This window comes from Ceratotherium simum, chromosome 9 (genome assembly GCF_057802395.1).
Source record: "Ceratotherium simum simum isolate JZ-2026a chromosome 9, ASM5780239v1, whole genome shotgun sequence".
Taxonomy (NCBI): Eukaryota; Metazoa; Chordata; class Mammalia; order Perissodactyla; family Rhinocerotidae; genus Ceratotherium; species Ceratotherium simum.
Window position 1 is genome coordinate 55,762,106 of NC_141908.1, and position 20,492 is coordinate 55,782,597.

The window sequence follows — 20,492 nt, forward strand, 5'->3', positions numbered from 1 at the left end:
GTAAGCTTATCAAACACAGAGAATGAAGGGAAGTTTCCATTGTAGATAATTTCCAAAGGTAGGAATGAATGAACTCAGAGCTTAATTATTCAATCCCTTCTTTTGCTGACCAGAGAGAGGTCTGGTCCGAGCAAGGCAGCTCGGATACTTGGTCCATTGAGATATCGGTGTAATGCATTCAGTTCCTTTGATTAAAGTGTGTTGGAAAAGCCATCTCTGGGTGGGGAAGAGAAGTTAGTTTATTACAATGATGGTACTATACAAGGAGAATCAGAGCAGCAAACATCAGGCAGTGTCCCTTTCCTCTTGAATTCCGATGATCATTCTATTCCTGTCAGCTTTACAGTCCAAGCAAACTTAACTGGGACAGCAGAAGGTGGTAACTGGGGCAGAGAAATGAGGAGGCCTTTATCCAGATCTGTGGACCACTTCAGATCTTCTTGGATTCCCAGCATCCTTACCTTTGTAGTTGTGGTAGTTATGGGAGACTGAAGGTTAAGACTCCTGATCCTTTTGAGATGCACCATACAGATATCATGTTCTTCTCTGATTGCACCCTTGATGGTTTAGATGCATAGATAGCTTCCCCACTGATGTTCAGCCACTTCTCAACAGCAAGAAGCCTTTCTTGGAAGATGGGATCAATCAGTCCATCTTTCGTTGGTCCAATGTTAAGAAGATAGTTGTCTCCCAAACTTACTGTCTGAACCAGTTCTGAAATGATTTCAGATTCACTTGCAATGTCAGACATGGCCATGTCCCCACGATAGCCCCAGGATGACTTGTCAACAATGGTACATGTCTTCCACTTGTGATCTAGCAACCTCCCTGGCTTGAATGTTTCTTGACAGTTGTAGTATCCTCCATGGTAACAAGAGTATTTCTGGTCCCACTGGTCATTTACCACCACCTCATCCTTGACGAAGCTATCAATGTAAAGCCAAGAAAAAAAATTTGTCGAGTTCTGATAAGTATCAGGACATTCCGACTCTCCATTAGACCAAATCAGGTCAGGTTTGTACCTGTTGACAAAGTCATATAGCTCTGGCATTGTTTTCACACTGACAGAACTCTATGTTTTGAAGTCATTTTTCTTATCAAGTAGGTAGAGTGGATGGAACCATTCTAAGTATGAGTGATAGAGTCCATAGCATATGTTCCTCTTCTGAACAGCTCTTCCCAACTCATCAACCCATCAAATCACAATGGGCCTCCAGGCTCCAGTTCCAAGACACAGGACTCAGCCAGTTTGTGAAGCCTTCTGATGCCTTGTTGTCAGGCATAGACACTGGCCCAGCCGCCTGGAAGAGGTCGGCCCACTCAACTGACCAGGTGCGAGAGGTGTTGGGTGATCCGCAGCCCAAAGTCAGCGTAGCTGAAGCCAGGTGGGTAGTTGTTGCACATGAAGTACTGGCACCTGTGCAGCTGCTTGCCCTTCCAGTCCCACCAGAACCACTCGCTGCTTTAGGCCGGCACCAAGATCTCAGCCCGGTGCACTAACACCACGCACTCTGCCTCAGCACCCAGCCACCGCTCTGAGCCCTGGGCACCCACTATGCAGCTTCCAACACCAGCATCTCCCCCATGACCTCATCTCTGGAGCCCTGACATCTGCCAATTAAAATTCACCAATCCTAACGATGGACCTTGTTTGGCACCTCACTCATGCAAAGCAAACATTTTGTTATGTTTTGTTTTAAGGAAAACAGGATTAATATGGTGTTCATGACAGCAGATGAGAGCTGCTGTAGAAATCAGAAAGAATTGAGAGCCTTGGGGTCGAGAATCTGAAGAGGATGAAAGTGCAGGCCAGGTGAGGCAGATGTGCGACCTTCCCACTAGGTGATACGCTCCCAGCCTCCTGTGTCTATTGTCTCCAGTTTGCCCCTCAGGGAAATATTTTGGTTTGACTAGAATATCAAAATATAGGGATCCAGAAAAAGATTAGCTATATCAAACCATGCACTCCAATTCAACTAGAAATAAAACGAGAGAAAGGAGATGTATCTCCAAATTCAATTCTCCTCTCTTCAGTTATGTTTTATGGAGAACTTATGTCATTCGCAAAAGAGATGTAGTTTCCCCAGGGGAGACAGCAGGTGTACATTTTCTCTCGAGGTTATTTAATTGCTGTCAGAAAGACATATGATTAACAAAACCAAATGCTGGAAATATGAAGTATAGACAATTTTAAAGTTGTTTATATAGTTGATTACAGTATATCATACGATGGGTTTATTTGCCATAAACCTGCCTATCACAGACTGTTTCCACACCTGTGTATCTGCACTAAACAGCCTACCACTTAGCTGTGCGTAAATTCCCCGCTGGGTGAATGGCCAGCACCCAGCTGAAAGTAGCTTTCCCTGGTGGACTCTCAGTCGCCTCCTGTGCACCAGCGTCACACCAGTGGTTTGACCACCTCAGGCTGGGGCCTGAGGCCTGCTGACCTGTAGTGCCCCCTGCTTTGATGAGAGCCCTTTGAGGTCCATGGAAGAAAAACAGTGTGGAAATGATAGGCCTTTGGGGTTCCTCACTGCCCTTTACAACATTGGTGCTTAAAGTGAGGCCTACTGTCTGTAATCTGTCGGTTACAGTTCAGCGATGAGACAAGCACAGAACTGAGAGGAAGCATTGAGAACTGTTAAGAGCCACTCAGCAGCATAAGTTTATGTCTGTTGAATCTAATAAAAAAATGGGACTTGAATTTTGTGTATTGGGTTTTTATTCCATTTTAAGTTATTTTTATTGCACTTCACAAAATATCAGGCTATGACAGATTAGAAATAAATAAGAACTGACCCTTCACCACACATAGTTTGAGAAGCACTGCTTTAGAGTCATGGCCCCCATGCGTGTTACATCCTTGACACTCTGACAGTTCCCAAGGGGCAGCCAATGGGAAAAATGTAGACCTACAGAGATGGTCTTGTGCCAGCCTTGACCATCTAGTGGTTAAAGTTCTGTGCTCTCTGCCTCAGTGGCCCAGGTTTTTCTCCTGGTGGTGAAAGCACACCACCCGTCTGTCAGTTGCCATGCTGTGGTGGTGGCTCACACAGAAGAACTAGAAGGACCTACAACTAGGATATACAACCATATACTGGGGCTTTGAGGAAAAGAAAAAAAAGAAAGATGGTCTTCCCAAAGGGTCACTCATAGGAAGAAGCAGATAGCTAATCTACTGCACAGGCATTAGGCCTATGCTGGGGGTTGGTAGATCTCATGAAACCAGCCCAGCAGATCCCTGACCACAGCATAACCCTTAGGCTTTTCAATGGTAGTAGCAGCCACTAAGACTTCCATAGAACTTACTATGATGCAGATACTGTCCTAAATGCTTTACATACACCAAGTAACAAATGGTTCCTCTCTCTTTGGAGTGATATATATTCACACCTATACATGTGCACAAGGAAGTGCAGTATCAAGTCTGTTTACAGTGATTCCTCATGTAGCCATGAAAATTTGCAAATAACTGACACGTTATTCAGGTACTTCAAGACATCGTGCCACATATACTAGAGATGATAATTAAAGACTAGAAATACAATACCCAGGAAATGAGTTTTGTGTTCAGATATTGGTCATAGAGCATAGCTGGAAAAGTTTTTTTTTTTTTTTTTTTTTTTGTGAAGAAGACTGGCCCTGAGGTAACATCTGTTGCCAATCCTCCTCTTTTTCCTAGAGGAAGATTGTCGCTGAGCTAACATCTGTGCCAATCCTCCTCTACTTTATATATAGGACGCTGCCGCCACAGCCTGGCTCAATTAGCAGTGTGTGGGTCCGCACCAGGGATCCGAGCCCACAAACCACAGGCTGCCAAAGTGGAGCGTGCAAACTCAACCACTACTCCATTGGGCTGGCCCCTGGAAAAATTTTTTAAACAGAATCAGCACGTAATTTTGAAAATATGGGGATAATTTGAACTATGTTTTCATTTTTCTGTTGTTGCTTTTGGAAATTCTCAGGCATGAAACAGAGATTTAAAAAATACATATAAGACAAAGACAGCATAAGAGAACATATCACAGCATAGAGACATTATCCAAGACCAAGTCTTTCATCTACTAGCTTTCCTCCCCAAATAGGATGTAAGACTGATGAGCACTTCAGATATTTCTGTACTCCTTGCCACGATGTTGAGGTTTAATAAATGTCCAAATTTTATGAAGTCTGTATTTAACAAACAGAATCTATTTGCACTCTAAGGATGAGCCTTCTCAGACTCTGTGAAAGGGCAGCTGCTTTCTGCCCCCTCCTATGATCTCTGCCATAACCAGAGCCAGCCCACTGCTGGTGGCAGCCATGTTTTCTACTTGGCTTTGGAGTGGTCAAAAAAAGTTAATCACGCATAGATTTTCAGTATGTCATTGTAGGGAAAGATTAAGGAGTTCACTCTGGGGAAACATAAATAGAGGAAAAAATTAGCTCCTCCCTCATCCTTCTGTGGTCTTTGCCCCTCCTCAGGTTCTGGGGACAAGCTGGGGCTTGTCTCTGGGGGATAGTAGATGGTCCCCAGGCGGAGAGATGTTTCCTCTCAACTGACTAAAATCTCTTCTCCTTTGCACCCATTTAAAACCCAGTAGTAAAATGGTGATGCTGGAGCCCAATCAATTAATATTCATTGGAAGCCCATAGCATTCCAGAGCCATAATTCCTGCCCCTAAGTAACCATGAATCTCCAGAGAGTCTTCTCCAGCTTAACCCCCTTGAGATGAGGTCATGGTTGTAGGCCTCCTCCTGAAGGTGGAGAACCAGAGAAGGAGAGAGAGACCAAGGTGACTCAGCCAAAGACACAAGTGAGTTAGTGACAGGACAAGAAGAGAAGGTCATGTGTTACTTGGGACATTTCCAGAAGAGAAATCCCAACTCAGCTTTAATATATCCAAAACTGAATTCCTGATTATTCCTCCAAATTTTTTCTTTCTCCTAATTTCTGTATAAGAATTCTGGGAGTCATCTTTGACACCTTGTTCTCGCTCACTTTCCCAAAGCCAACTCATCACCACGTCATGATGACTTTACCTCTTGTTACTTCTAGCTCCACTGCCTGGTTCAAGCACTCCAGACGTCAATTTGTTAAATGTATGTTGAAGTGGAATGTGTCCACTTAAGAATGATACCAGGAAGACAGAGGAGTTGGGAGGTGAGTTAGATTACCTTTTAAAAATAAGATTTTGAGGGGCCGGCCCAGTGGTGCAAGTGGTTAAGTGTGCGTGCTCCGCTGCGGCGGCCCGGGGTTCGCCGGTTCGGATCCCGGGCGCGCACCAACACACTGCTTGGCAAGCCCTGCTGTGGAGGCGTCCCATATAAGGTGGAGGAAGATGGACACGGATGTTAGCCCAGGGCCAATCTTCCTCAGCAAAAAAAGAGGAGGATTGGCAGATGTTAGCACAGGGCTGATCTCCTCACACACAAAAATAATAATAAGATTTTGAGAGGTTTCTTCAAAAGAAAATAAGGAAAAATTAAGCTTGTGGGTCACTATATTTGTTTGGATATATTGGGGAGTGTAGTTGTAGTCATGGTAATATCTTAAATACGCATTTTTAACTTCTCTAAGTGCAACTGAAATCCCTTCTTGAACAAAGCAGGGTTTAAGTTAAATGCACTGTGGTTTAATAACAAAAGAAACTAACATTATAGATAGATTATCTTGTTTTTCTCTCACAATCAGACTCTTTAAAATAGGCAAATGAATGTTCCTATAATTTTACAGATTGGAAACTAAGATACAGAGCGGTATAGTGACTTGCCCAGGGTCACACAACTGAGACTAGAATCCACAATACCCATGCCCACATTGGTGTTTTCTCCCACTAGGCTCTGCTCATCTCTCTGATGCGTTCTGTCTTCATATTCTAACACTAAGAGAACCCAAACAATATAAAGCAATCTAGGAAATTCGCTGATTTAGCAGAAGCCTGAGGCATATACACTAGGGCTCCGAGACCATAGTTCTTCTTCTGTTATTGTTGTTCTAGAGACAGTGTATGTGCTCTAGGGAAACAAAAGCAAAGACTTTAGTAAGAAAGTTTCTTAAAGGACAGAAATATTAAAAATAACTATAGCTACGATAATTTGTTAATGAATACACAATATAAAAAAAGGTAAATTGTGACATCAAAAACATAAAGGGAGAGAATAAAAGGGTAGAGTTTTTGTATGCAATCAAAGTTAAGTTGTTATCAGTGTAAAATAGACTGTTATATCTATAAGATGTTTTATATAAACCTCATGGTAACCACAAAGCAAAAATCTATAGTAGACGCCCAAAAGATAAAGAGAAGGGAATCAAAGCATTCCACTATGGAAAATCATCAGTTCACAAAGGAAGACAGCAAGAGAGGAAGGAACAAGGAGACTACAAATCAGCCAGAAAACAAAGAGATGGCATTAGTAAGTCCATACCTATCAATAATTAATGTAAATGGATTAAATTTTCCAATCAAAAGGCATACAGAGAAGCTGGATAGATAAAAAAACAAGGCCCAACTATATGCTGCCTACAAGAGACAATGTCCGTACTACCCAGAGCCATCTATAGATTTAATGCAATCCCTATCAAGATTTCATTGGCATTTTTCAAGAATTAGAAAAAACAATCCCAAATTCATGTAGAACCACAAAGGATCCTAAATAGCCAAAGCAATGTTAAGAAAGAGCAAAGCTGGAGGCATCACACTTCCTGATTTCAAACTATATTACAAAGCTATAGTAATCAAAACAGCATGGTACTGGCATAAAAACAGACACACAGACAAATAGAATAGAAGAGAGAGCTCAGAAATAAACCCATGCACATACGGTCAACTAATACCTGACAAGGGAGCCAAGAACACTCGATGGGGAAAGGATTGTCTCTTTAATAAATGGTGTTGGGAAAACTGGATAATCATATGCAGAAGAATGAAATTGGGCCCCTATCTTATACCATACACAAAAATTAACTGAAAATGGGTTAAAGCCTTAAACATAAGACCTGAAACCATAAAACTCCTAGAAGAAAGCATAGGGGAAAATAATGTTCACTGCAGCATTATTCATGATAGCCAAGACATGGAAATAACCTAAGTATCTGTCAAAAGATGAGTGGATAAAGAAGATGTGAGATATATATACAGATATAGATATAATGGAATATCATTCAGCCAGGAGAAAGAGGGAAATTTGCAAGAATTTGCAAGAATATGGATGGACCTTGAGGGCATTATATTAAGTAAGATAAGTCAGACAGAGAAAGACAAATACTGCACGACATCACTTATATGTGGAATCTGAAAAAAAGTCAAACTCATAAAAACAGAGTAGAATAGTTCTTCAGGGGCTGGGGGTGGGGGAAATGGGGAGATGTTGGTCAAAGGGTACAAACTTTCAGTTATAAGATGCATAAGTTTGGGGGATCTAACGCTCAGCATGGTGAATATAGTTAACAACACTGTATACTTGAAAGTTGCTAAAGAAAGTAGATCTGAAATGTTCTTACCACAAAAAAGAAATCGCAATAATGTGAAGTGACGGAGGTCTTTGTTAATGCTACAGTGGTCGTCATTTCCCAATATGTAAGTACATCAAATCAACACATTGTCTACCTTGAACTTACACAATATTATATGTCAATTATATTTCAACAAAGCTGGAAAAAAAAGAAATTTTCATTATTGTTAAAATGACAATCCTGAGGAATAGAAGACCCACAAGGACATATTTCTGTGATATTCTCTTGCACTTTGGTTCTTTTTGCCCTGAATATAAATCCTTCATTAAATGACTGTTGATATTGCCAAATCTCCTCTTTTCAAAATATCTACCCAACTCTTGTTTTCTCTTATAGTCCTTCTTGGAATCAGAAACCACATGTTCTAAAGAAATTCAAGAAGCAATCTAAAACAATCTAAACAGTAAATCTAAAATTTACTACTGTACATAGATTAGATTGGTCACTACAAAATACAATCTTTTTGTCAGCTCTTTGTAGCGTAAGCCAAGTATTTCTTTTCTCTCCAAGTTCATGTTGTTGAAAAATTTACCACGAGCTTCCCAAAAGCTAGGTCTTAATACTAAAGTGCGCTCCTAGAAGTGCAAAGATAATGAGTAAAAAAAATCTTCAGTGCTGTAGATGAAAATGAATGTTTGAGCAATTTCTGGGCAGCAGAGAAAGACTCCAGTGTTTACATAATCCCAATGAGCATACATGGCTTCTTCTACATTTTCCTGCTAAAACTCATCTGGCTTTGCTCAAGACCTCAAATGCAGTGAATTCTAGGCAGCACCTAATATTTATTCATGCCATTGTCAAGAGCATCTTTGCAGTTCCTGCCAAGGTCTGCCGTTGAATATGTTTATCCAGCTGCATGGCAAAAACATAATACACAGTCATCATTTTACTCAGTCACCTACTCAATATTTTCTTCTATGATTAAATTAACTCATAAATATTACACTTCTAATGCCAGAAAGCCATGGTTCATCCAGCCAGTTGAATACTTGTTTGTCCATTTTCTAATGTTTCTGGGCACTCAGTCATTTCATTATAGAGCTGGAAATAATGAAAATCATTGCATTTACTTAATATGCACAATAAACAGAGCAGGATCCTTCCATGAGCTCCTTCATGATGCAGTGCAAGGCCACAGAAGAAATTTTGTAGGAGGCACTGAAGAACCGTGTGTGAGGGCTGTGTTGGGAACGGTTTGGGTGTATATAAGGAAATCTGCCCTGATTGCCTAATGCTCAGGACAGAACTGCTGGCTCTATTTGCAGCTGGCACGGTTTCTTGCTCAACCAAGGAGGGTTTCAAGTAAACACACACGTCTTGGTCTTGCTTGACTAGATTCACTACCAGACTGTGCTCATGAACCCTATAGTCTGTTTCCACATACTATGGCATTTTTGAGACTTCTTCGTCCAAGCATCCTCAACCAGTCTGATTTTTTAAAGCAGCCTATGGAAGGCTCTATACACTCATCTCCATCTCCAAAAGGACTAGAGCTTAAGGGCAAGAATCTGCCTTTGCCCTCCAAGGCTAGGCCTGGTGACAGCAGCGTGATATGCATCTATAAAGATACCTAGTCCTGGAGGCAAGAGCCACGTACCACAGGACCCTTCTCAAATCACCTTCTGCGTGAAATATTTATAGCTGCCACTGCAAGGCAGTTAGCTTTTCTAGAATTATATCCAAATTTGCTGGATCATTCTGGGAATAGCCTCAGTGAGCAATTGCTTATAATGTCAACGCTTTTGGAAACTTTTTTACAGTCGTTTTATTGTTTTTATTTCAAAAATAAAACTTAAAGGAGCTTGAAGAGTAGGTTTTTAAACGATCACGCAATGGCCTGAGTTCAGTGGTTTCAGTTCTGTGCGTTTGACTTTATGTGCACCCACAGAAATTAACCAAAATTAATCCATATTCGAACAAAGACTGTGGCTACAATCAGCCCTAATTTCCTAGGCTCCTCGGTGCAGTGCACTAGCTGAAGCGATTGGAATGCACTGGCCCTGGGAGGCGAAGAAGTTACAGCAAACAACACATGGGCTTTAAAATCTGGAACGATCCAAGACAGAAAAAGACAGCTATTTTCACTTTACTTGTTCCCTTTTTTTTTCCTCCTCTAGAAAATGAATGATTTCTAATCACATTTTATTTTCATTTTTAGAGCTAGATCCTGAAAGAGCCGGGTCAGTTTAAAACTGCTGGTGAGTTTGCAGCCCTGTCCAATGATGACCTAATGCATTTGTGTCATCTGCTTTCCTTGTTGTGTGAAAACACGCTAAGGAAATGTGTAAGTCCACTGAATTGTTCCCAACTCTTTTATTCACCTTTCAGCATGCTAGTTCCTTCCCTTGGCATTGATATCATTATGCATTTGTCAAAGATAGACTGTCACTTTAGGGCCTCTATTATGTGCAAGAATTGGCAGCAAATTTTGCCGCTGGGATTTGCTTATATCCTCTGTATGTTATTGTACTTCTCTGGCATTCAGTAAATTCCGTACACCCACTCCTTTGATGTTCATTCCAGCCCCTAAATGTGGAAACAATGACTGAAATTTTGGATCAAAGCATCCCATAGACGGCAGGCAACGCAGCTCTCTGATAATTCTCTAGAACAGAGAGCACCTCCCCTCCCCCCTCAAATCTAGGCCAATAGTCCTCCAAGAACAGCTCTGGCTTCCCCAATGCAAAGGTACGGGAGGAGGTTAAAGAAAACAACTCCAAGGTTTTAGGAAAAAGAAGGAGACTAAACTGGACCGCTAAACTGAAGCTCATGGTCATTTTTAACTATAGAGAAAGCTAACCACGGTTCCAGGTGGTTTGCCCATGTCTTTTCACTGGTCATGCTCTCGTCTAGCACTTCTACTGGGCCAGGATTTTTTCAGGTTTGGAAATGTCTCCAGATCTAATTTCTGTATAATGTCAGCTGCACAAGATGGGCCAGATTTTTTTAAATGAATTTTTAAAAGCAAAGTTAAAGGGTTCGTGAATTAAGGAATTATAAAAGTAACTGAAAAAAACCCAGAACTACCAAAATTTCAATGAGCTACTTTTGCTAACTAGAATTAGCTGCCTGGAACACATTTTCACTGTTTGCCTTTGCTTTACTCTTGGGATGCCAGTGCAAATAATTACTTCATTCAATTTATTTCACAGGTCAACTTTGACTCATAAAATCGTTAAAGCAGGTAACCCCTTAGGGATGTTGGGAAGACAGACGAGCAAATAGATACGAAACTGTTGTAAGCTCTTTGAGGGGGAAAAGGCATTTTATAAATCCAGGGTATTTTATGGTTATGCTTTCACTTCACTCCATTTGGTATCCACAATGTGCCGGTTATAATTAATATACAATGTTGGGAACTGTTATAAAAGTACCATACTCCTTTTAAATATAGTGAAAAAGATAATTGTGTTTGGGGAACCTCATCCTGTGTAAACTAGAATTCCCAGCAGAGCGCCATCACTGAGAATTGGGCTGACGGCACTGAACGGAGAAGACAGTCGTCTTAGCACGATAGCATGTGTTCAATCAGAAGGTAGAGCACCAAGGAGGTAAGATGACAGCCCTTAAAATACCATTTTCAGATTGCCTCTCCAAGTGGCACGTTTTTACTGCCAGATGTATGTAACAGTGACATCCAGCGGTTGTAGAGATAACTGCAAGAGTATCTCATTTCAAAATATAAAATAAGTTTTATATTATACTCAAATATTCTGTATTGTCAAACGTTGTCTACATTCTTTATCTGGCCACAGTGTAAGTCAATAATTCAGGCTGGGTGCCAAATAAAGCAAAATGCACTCTGTTTATTTATCTGTTTAAGTAGTTTTCAAAGTCTGCCGTTCTGTTGTTATTTTGTTGTTTTTTAATTTTACTAAAATTATAATGGGGCTACTCTCTAAGGGTCTCTCTGACCTTCCTAAGCATGCTTAGATATTTTTATATGCAAAAATGAGACTGTGTGCATACTGTGTACACAGCAAAAATGGAAGCTACACCAGACCCTACTGTTACATAGTCCAAGGAAGGCATCTGTGAACATTTTCATTGTTGTGGAATTGCTCTTAGAAATTCATTAAGATTTTTTCCAAGTCAGCAACCTAAGTGCCCATCAAGGGACGAATGGATGAAAAAGCTGTGGTATATATACACAATGGAATACTACTCAGCCATAAGAAACGATGAAATCCAGCCATTTGTGACAACATGGATGGACATTGAGGGCATGATGCAAAGTGAAATAAGTCAGAGGGAGAAGGTCAAATACCGTATGATTTCCTTCATTAAGTAGTAGATAATAACAACAATAAACAAACACATAGGGACAGAGATTGGATTGGTGGTTACCAGAGGGGAAGGGGGGAGGGAGGAGGGTGAAAGGGATAATTGGGTACATGTGTGTGGTGATGGGTTGTAATTAGTATTTTGGTGGTGAACATGATGTAATCTATGCAGAAATAGAAGTACAATGATGTACACCTGAAATTTTTACAATGTTATAAACCAATGTTACTGCAAAAGGTTATATGTTAGTTATATGTCAATAAAACTGAAGAAAAAAAAAAAAAAAAAAAAAAAAAAAGAAATACTAGCAAATTCTCATCTGTAGTCTGTTTTGATCTTTTCCTGCTCATCAGCTACTCATGTTCTTGCTATGCTGTAGTCACTATGTATAACTGATCAGACTAACACCTCCTCACTCATGGCAGGTGTTTGAAAACTTACTTCTCTGCTTGAGGACCCATTCATATAAAAAAAAAAAAAAAAAAAAGATTTTTTCCAAGTCATTGAAGAAGAATAGAAAGAAGAAGGAGAAGGAGAAGAAAAGGAAAGGAAAATAAAGGAATGGAGGAAGGAAGGAGAGAAGGAAAGAAGAGAGGAAGGAAGGACAGAGAGACAGGAAGGAAGGAAGACAGGAAGGAGGGGAGGAATGAAGAAGAGAGAAGAACAGGACTACTCATAGATCTTTAATAAATTTTGGCAATAGGTCCATTAATATAATAATATACCTAAAGAGGGAATTCAAGGAGATATTAGCCTCCAAAAAAATTATGTTTTATATTGCACTCCTTTAGCTACAAGCAATTAACTAAGATAAAAAAATAATAATAATTTTCATTAAAAATAAATCCAGGGAGCTGGCCTGGTGGCGCAAGCGGTTAAGTGCACATGCTGCACTGCAGCGGCCAGGGGTTAGCCCGTTTGGATCCCGGGCGCACCCCGACGCGCTGCTTGTCAAGCCACGCTGTGGCGGCGTCCCATATAAAGTGGAGGAAGGTGGGCACGGATGTTAGCCCAGGGCCAGTCTTCCTCAGCAAAAAAAAAAAAGAAGAAGATTGGCAGATGTTAGCTCAGGGCTGATCTCCTCACACACACACACAAAAATAAAAATCCAAGAACAGATGCTAATTGAAGTACCTAGAACAGGGCCCCTTGTAAGAAGATGCTTAAAAGGCGTCCCCCTGGGCCGGCCCCGTGGCTTAGCGGTTAAGTGCGTGCGCTCTGCTGCTGGCGGCCTGGGCTCGGATCCCGGGCCCGCACGGATGCACTGCTTCTCTGGCCATGCTGAGGCCGCGTCCCACATGCAGCAACTGGAAGGATGTGCAACTATGACATACAACTATCTGCTGGGGCTTTGGGGGGAAAATAAATAAATAAATAAATAAAATTATTAAAAAAAAAAAAAAAAGGCGTCCCCCTACCCCATGTTGGGGAGGAACTCTCTTGACAGAAGCCTGTTAGGTCACCTGGGCCTGTAAGTTATTTATGTCCACATCAGTGCTGGGCACAGGAGGTGACACTTACCAACTTCCCAGGCGGTGCTCCTTTAGAGAGACCAGCATCTTGTGACAAGGTGTTTCTCAGTCTTAGACTCCCTCCTGTTGGGATTTTTTCCCTTCAACTGCCTGCATCTGTAAAGTTCTCAAGATGGGAAAAACTTAATGGCATCCTCTTTCACGTCCTCCTTGCTAAAGGAGGGGGAAAAATCAAATAAAACATCTACCCAACTTTAATCAGAACGTACTAAAATCGAGACATAACTCCATAAAAAGCTCCAAATGCCCTTAGCTAATTTACCCCGTTGTGCCCAAATGGTAGAGAAGAACATCACAGAAACCGTGCCAGGTTACAGAAGCATGTGTGCGTGAAACCTGTGATTTGCATTAAGCAAAGAGCGCTAAGACAAAGAGAAGGGATGGTCTCCGCAAGGAAAGTCTGGGAAATTACTCCCATTTGTGTCAGTGAGAATTAGGGCAGAGGTGCACTGAGGCAGAGCAGGTAAACCTGCAGACTTGAGCCAGGTTTGCTTGCTTTTACAAAGCCTTTGAACTGCAAGCTGGTTCATCCAGGTTCTGAAGTACAAGAATGCCACGCTCCTATCACGGCTCTCCTAGCATCTTCACTTGGAGATTCCTCTGGCTTCCTGCTTCTCTCAGTGATTTTCACCGCAGGGCTTTGTGGGGAATACGTGGGGAATACATGGAGAATTAGCACGCCCGGTCTCACCTCTCCTTTCCGTTCTGCAGGAGTCTGGCTGGGTGAGCTCTTATCTTGTGTACCCTGCTACCCTGATTCGACGATTTCTGGAGTTATGCCCTGAGTCCCTTGAGAGTGAAGGTGGAACTTTCCCTCCACATGCCGGGGCCTCCTGCACCAAAATTGCCGTGGCCACCGCATTACCAGCTCCTGCCAGTCCGAGGAGCAAGAGGTTGGCGTGAGGAATCAGTGCCCTTCTTTTCTCCCTAAAGAAAAAGCCACCTTACAAAGCTTTCTTCAGTGTTCCAGGACTGAAAAAAGCAGTTGCACGACATGCATATTCTCTCCTGGCTGACAGCTCCGCGTATAGTTTTACTGCAATACATAATCTAATAATCCATTTAATTTCTTTAGAGAGATGTTATATATGTACAGGTGGCATTTGGATGGAATCACATGCCGTAAACCTGTCTGCTCCCATCCCGGCTCTGAATATGGAAGAAGAATCTGTTTTACAGACATTCTAGAATTTTTACATGGTCAATTGGCTGGTTTTGTATTCTGGAACATATCAGAGCATCTACAGGAAAATATATATATATATTCTATAAAATGGTGGCAGGATTTCTGATTTACAGACAGTGCTGGTTTGAATTTTCACAAAAATATTTAGCTATAGGACAATGTATTAGGCGTATTCTTAAAAGTAAATAACTGCAGCCAATAAAAAGTTCGGCCTATAAAGGGTCCCATCTTCTACTAGTTTTCTGCACGGAGAATTACTACCAGTATAATCATGGCTCCCTGCACACTAATATTTCCTCTGATACAGTATGATCAATGTTGTGGAAAAACATTTATTATATTTCTTCTAGCTACTTAAAGGCATTACTGAATTATGGGCATCGCAAAACGAATCCACTGTGCATTTTTTCTTTATGTGACGTTTTTACAATCTTCATTTTCTGCTTTGCAGCCACTGAGCTATAGAGATCCACACTTTGTCCCTCTTACAACTGCCACTGGGGCCACCCTCTCCTTTCTGCTTTATTACGTCTGAAATGCACTTCATACGATAACATTCCTTTTCATTCTGTGCCGGACTCTTATTTGAAAGGAAGAAGTTATGAAAGAAATTAAACAATCTGTGTTGTTAATAACAGTTCTTAATCTCCTTACCTAACAAAGGTTATGAAGTTTAGACTGAGAAAAGGACAAGGAGAGGACATGGTATTTTACGGAATCATTCCAGAAAAGCTGATGGACTCCGAACGGGTGTGGGTTTTGCAGTTTTGACATTTAACAATTTTATTAACATCTTTGCTTATTATGCACCTTAATCCACAGGATCTGCAGCTGGGAGAGAGTGTCCAGCTAACAGCCCATGTCTCAGGCCCTGCCAGGGGATGAATCAATTAGCAAGAGAAGCAATGATGCAAATGCTCCGGGGTCACTCGGGATGCTGTTTGCCTTTTTGATAGAGAAAGCACGCCATAAATAACATCACACCTCAGGAAATCATTCCGGGAGGCCCAGATGCCTGCAGGGCTGCTGCTGAGGATGGAAGGAATCATTTGCTCATTGTGTGTATTTCCCCGTCTCGGTCAATGGAGGATTTGTAGTAAAATCAAAGTATTTAAAAGAAGGACAGTATGTGGTAACGGAGGCATGTTTAGTAATTTTTTTCGCACCAGAACCCGTGATTTATGACCCAGAGTTACAGCCAACTTTATTACAAAAATGACTTCACCCATAATAACCTTATTCAGGGATCTCTGGAGAATGATGTAGCACCAAACAGCATTATAATCCAGCAAATATTCACAAACAATTCCCGCCTCAATCTCATCCCCCGCCTCTGGCCCCCAGGCAGGCTTCCTCCTTTACCTGCTGGGATAAGTGGGGTCCCAGGCAAGATTTTGTGCTCTATCTGTGGGGATTTGCCTAGATCAGGCATTTACAGTAAGCCAAGGCAGAAAGCTGCCTCCTGGGTCTCAGTCACATCTTCCCCAACCTTGTGCCTTAAGGAATAAAGAGCAGGAGACACCCACTCACCCTTCATTTCCTCTCAGCACAGAGCCTTCCTGCTCCCTGCACACTCACCCACTCGTCCTGAGCTCAGATCCCCACCACACCTGAGAGGGGCTCCCCAAAGCTCCTCCCCCCTTTTTAATTGCCATAGTAACCACAGGCTGCACTAAAACTGCCTGGGCTGGGTGTCCAAGAAGCGTCCCCTGGGCGTACCTGGATCTAGGAACTGTCCCTCCATCTTATTAAACTCTGGTGTCAGTTCTCAGCAATTGTTTTAAATTTACACTCTCAGAGTGGCTTAGTGGGATTACGTGTCCATTTGCATTAAAACAGGTTTCCGTCATTAAACTGCCATACAATAAGCTTCCTTGGGACAAATTAATGAGCTCTAAATATCATCAAATAGAAGTTCACTTTACCAAGACAGCCAACAAGGAGGGCAGAAGGAAGCGGCTGCTCAGACATCTTAGCCCAGGAGAAATATCAGTGCCAACTAATGAAGGAGGTCTTCTCCTGTTTCTTTGCTGGAAGATAAGTGGTTGTGATTTAGAGCTGACCTGGGAGAGTTGGCGACATTATCCCCACTCACCAAAATCCCACAGTTCCCCTCCTATTCCCTCTTCCAAATATGCCTTTACCCTTGACCTTGGCTGTTAAAATTTGCGGATGGACCACTGGCCCCTTTACTCTGTGACAGTGTCTCAGTCTGATTTGCTTTACCCTGTTGTCTATCTGACCTTGAGAACTTGTGTGCATTCAAGGTGCCTGGGAACAACATGCACACAGCACAGCACCATGTGTACCTGGAGTGAGTGCTCCCAACTCTAAAATGCCTGGACCCTTGCTATGGGACTGTCTCGACCATCGGTCAGGGGCCCGGACCCTGGAACACTTGTCCTGACAAGGAACACCTTACTCTGGTCATCTAGAAGCAGAATAGGAATAGGAAACAATTTTTAAGGCTGGATTGTCCCTTATAATACTTGTTCCCACAAGTATTGCCAACTCTTGCCTTTACAAATACATATATGCATCCAAGTAGAATTTTTTCATCAAAAAACAAGTAAATCAACTCCCAAACCTTCTTTTATGCAAAGGAAGTAAAGCTGGCTGCTACACAGACTTCCCTATCCACATAAGCTGTGATCTCATTTCTGTGTAGTCTTAACAGGGGACAGTAATGTATGATTGAGACCCCGCTATATTTAGGAATGACAAGATGAGCATTATTAATAGCTTAATTGACATTAAGGCAATTACCCCTACCCTTATTACAGTTTGTAGAATTACGCAGGAAATATTGGCTGAGGCCTTTTTTTCCCCAGAGCTACCCAAGGATACAGCATTTTATTTCATGCCAGATCCCGGCTTTGACATTAGATACTTAGCTATAGAATGATTCCAGTAAATCATTATAAATGCATTATAATAAAGATGTTATGAGCTATCAGATATTAACCCCCAACCCCTAAAGAGAGATAAATAGTCCAGTTGCATGATTCCCACTTTTGTTTCATAAGAAATAAGCTTTTGCAAAGAGCAACTGACTAATGAATTATAAAATGGTGTGTTGAGCTCAGATAATTAAACAATGCATTTTAGTGTCTGGTGCAGGATGAGCACTAAATCAAACACAAATAAAATGGGAAAACCTAAATCCCAAGCCCAACTCCCATTTTCAAATAACATTAAGGTTGGCCTACAGTCGAGAAATGCTTCAAATCTTTTCTTCTCTGATTAGAGGGGCTCATCAAGTATAAGATCAAGACACAAATAGGTCAACTAAACCAAGAGTCGGAACAAGAATTCTGGAGGTGCTAATTTCAGATAAGTCTGCAAGGTTATTTTAATGGAGATTTTACGTGGAGATTACCTTTCTTCCCAAAGTGTTTAATGGGGCAAAAGTCTAGAAGAATATGGAAGTTTCCAAGTTTCCTTATACTTTTATTTTGTCTCTGAACTCATAATAAAACATATTAATGGGGGGGGGGGGTGTTAAAAACTCTGGTCTGGGCCTTGTAGTGCTGGTGGTGGGAGGTGGAGGGTTGGGGAAGTTGGTTTGGGTTCTAACCACTGACATCAGGTTTGTCATCATGCCCGGCAGGGCTCCATCTAGTGGTCACCCTTGGATCATCATGAAGTTTTTGCATCCCGGGGTCCCCATGTGGGGCTGGTTTGCCATTGGTTGACGTTTCTGGCACGTCCTGGATTTGCCATAAGATTTGAAGCTGCTCTTAAGCATGTCCTCAGTATGTGTTACAGTCTTCCAGCCTCTCAAAGACATAGTGACCACCTTGAGGCAGTCTTCTGATTCTTGATCATACAGCATGCCACTAATGACTGTGTGGACAAAATTAGAGACGGCCTTGGACTCCACGTGGGCAATGACCATCTGTGCTGGTGAGCAAAACTTCCCTGGGGCACCTGGTACATGATATTCCACTCGACCAGTCCTCTCCTGTGCTCCAGTCAAGCTGGACCACGCAGCCAGATTCCCCCTCTGCTTCCTCAACATCGTGTGTCACCCACTGCAAATGACTTCATCTTTCTTCAGCTTCTTTTCTTCAAATGTAAGATGAGGATACTAATAATGCCTACCCATAGGTGTATGAACATTAAGTGAGATCGGCTATATAAAGATCTATCTCTGTAAAGTATCTATTACAGAGTGAGCCCACAATTAAATGTTACCTATTTTTATTTCTATCTTGTATTTTTTCTCTCCTGCTTCTTCTCCCTTCATTCTACCCTTACATCTCCCAATTTTTTTTCTCTCTCTCTCTCCCTGTCACACACACACACACGTTTGCAAATCCCTGAAGACAGAGGCTCTGACCTATTCACTCAGGTATACCTTTCAGTGTCTCACACAGTGTTTTGCTTAAGGTACACGTTCCATATGTCCTTGCTACCCTGAACCGTATTAATAGTAACAGTTAACATTTTCTGACCACTCAATATGAGCCAGGCACTATGCTAAGTATCATCACCTCATTTAATTCTTACCACAAGCCTGTGACACAAGTACTATTTTCATCCTCATTTTATGGGAAACTAAAGTTTAAAGACGTTACATAACTTGCTAAAGATCACACAAGCTCAGAAGTGGGCAGCCAAGATACAAACCCAGAATTGGCCTAGATTTGGAGTCTCAGCTCTTAATTGCCACTCTATTGAGCTGATTTTGTCAGCTTTCTCCTCTTTTAGACTGGGTTCCCTTGAGGGATCAATCATGAGCGTGTTCCCACTCTTAGATGGATAAGTCTTAGGACCTTGAACTTTGGCGTTCCAGGAAGTCCAGAAGGGTATGCAGTTACAGCTGCCCCAAAGTCACTTGCCTGAAAACTCCCAGGTCATTAGATAAAACCATCTGAAATGACTTTACATTTGTGCACCCCATAAAGTTAATCTCACTTTGAAAGAATGAGTCTGAGGGAGGTGATGCACTAAGTTATGTATCAGGTTGGTGGCCACAATAGATAGAGATGTCCCATCATCCTTGACACCCTGGCTTACTGGCCAGGTCAGCCTCCATCACACTGTCACAGGTGAGGGATGGCCTCCCAGTCTTGGTTCGGAACAGTTATGCTTCCTAATGGCCCAAGCCTCACAAACCCCACACCTCCCTTAATTAATGAAGTAAATTAAAAGGAGTATTTCAACCTTAGGAATTAATTATCTTAGTAATTTAAAATTGACATTTTATTGGATAAAAGAACATGTGTGGGCTTATTGAAGATGCTGCCTTCGTGTATAAGGATCTGTGGAAGAGGTTAGCTGAGGTGATGAGGTTTGTGTAGCCAGAAAGACACACTTATAGAGCAGCAACCAGAGGGGCTAGGAGTAAGGTCTGTTGCTGCAGAACAGAGGTTGGCTATTTGTTCTGCACTCGTCCTTCAGGCACAGCAGCCAGACATTTGGGATCTTCCGTGGTCTTCATTTCAAACTTGCTGACCCTGAGTGCTGTGGTGGACACTGTTAGTGTCACAAAGAGTCAGGCACCCTCTCCTCTCAGGCATATGGGGGCTGCATGGCAAGGCTCCTTTGCAGTTGGATAGGCCATATGATTTGTCTGTTGTTGTGAGCAGAGTTACTGTGCGTCACTTCCAGGCTAAAGCATTTGATTGTCAGTGGAAGACTCTCTAGATCTCTCCTATCCTCCAGAAATGAGCTTGGAAGCACGTGTTAAGAAAACAGAGGGCCCAATATCCTGGATTCCCAAATGACTCCGTGGAACTTAGTCCTCCACAGGCCCATGGTGGACATCAGCAAGAAATAAACTTTTGTTAGATTAAGCCACTGACATTTGGAGATTTTTTATTACCACAACAAAACCCAGCCAATCTTGACTAATCCAGGAACTGATGTTTTATTCAGAAAATATAGTCCTTTGTTCCAAGTCATAAAACCTTTATCCTTTTTCCAATAACTTTATTCGCTCATTCAGTGGTTTACACATTTTTTTCACCCTTTTGGTATACTCTCA

General features: G+C 41.9%; 1 pseudogene; it reads right to left on the reverse strand.

Moving 5' to 3' along the window:
• Positions 1 to 320: 320 nt before the first annotated feature.
• On the reverse strand, positions 321 to 18,521 carry LOC101405937 (tissue alpha-L-fucosidase pseudogene; annotated as a pseudogene).
• Between the last annotated feature and the right edge of the window lie 1,971 nt (positions 18,522 to 20,492).